This window comes from Lycorma delicatula, chromosome 3, assembly GCF_047948215.1.
Source record: "Lycorma delicatula isolate Av1 chromosome 3, ASM4794821v1, whole genome shotgun sequence".
NCBI lineage: Eukaryota > Metazoa > Arthropoda > Insecta > Hemiptera > Fulgoridae > Lycorma > Lycorma delicatula.
The window spans coordinates 43,197,657-43,198,311 of record NC_134457.1 but is presented as its reverse complement, the minus strand read 5'-3'; the positions used below and the strand labels follow the sequence as shown (position 1 = coordinate 43,198,311).

Genomic DNA, 655 nt, shown 5'->3' with positions numbered 1-655 from the left:
TTTAATAATCTATCCATTCCTAATTTTTCTTTTTAATATCATTCATTCTGTAATACAAACCATCCCAATAACAATAGCAGAGATAAAACAGGATTCTAAATTTGAAAAGTTTTTATTTGTAAAATCTTATTTTATTGGTTTTTTTCTATTTTCAAATTTATTTTAGTTTTAAATTGTTTCTTGTAATATGAAAATTGATTGCAATTTCAAATACGAGAAGGCAGTTTTTTACTAAAAAAATATAAAAAAAAAATAACTGCCTCCTGTGAGGTTTGAACTCACGACCCCTGGTTTACAAGACCAGTGCTCTGCCACTGAGCTAAAGAGGCTTATATTGACGTACTGGCGATTAAAACACTCATGTTTTCAATATACTATATAACTCAAGATTTATAATTAACAAATGATGAATAAGGTTTCTTTTATAAACTTTTAATTTAACAATATAAAGATAAAAAGTCTAAAAATAAATAAAGAAAATAAATTTTTTTTACAAGTAAATCGAAATCCAGTTTTATTATTTTTTATTTTATTAATAAACGATTTTATTTTAATAATAAAATATTCCATTTCAAATATTATCAAAATTAATTTTATATATGATATTAAAAGAAAACAATTTGATCCGCAGTTAGATTACAATCATGATACATTC

The 655-nt window shown here is 22.4% G+C and overlaps 1 non-coding gene across 1 annotated transcript; it reads right to left on the bottom strand.

Moving 5' to 3' along the window:
* Positions 1–257: 257 nt before the first annotated feature.
* TRNAT-UGU (transfer RNA threonine (anticodon UGU)) lies at positions 258–329 on the bottom strand. The gene has a single exon. It is a non-coding gene; the product is annotated as a tRNA-Thr (tRNA).
* Between the last annotated feature and the right edge of the window lie 326 nt (positions 330–655).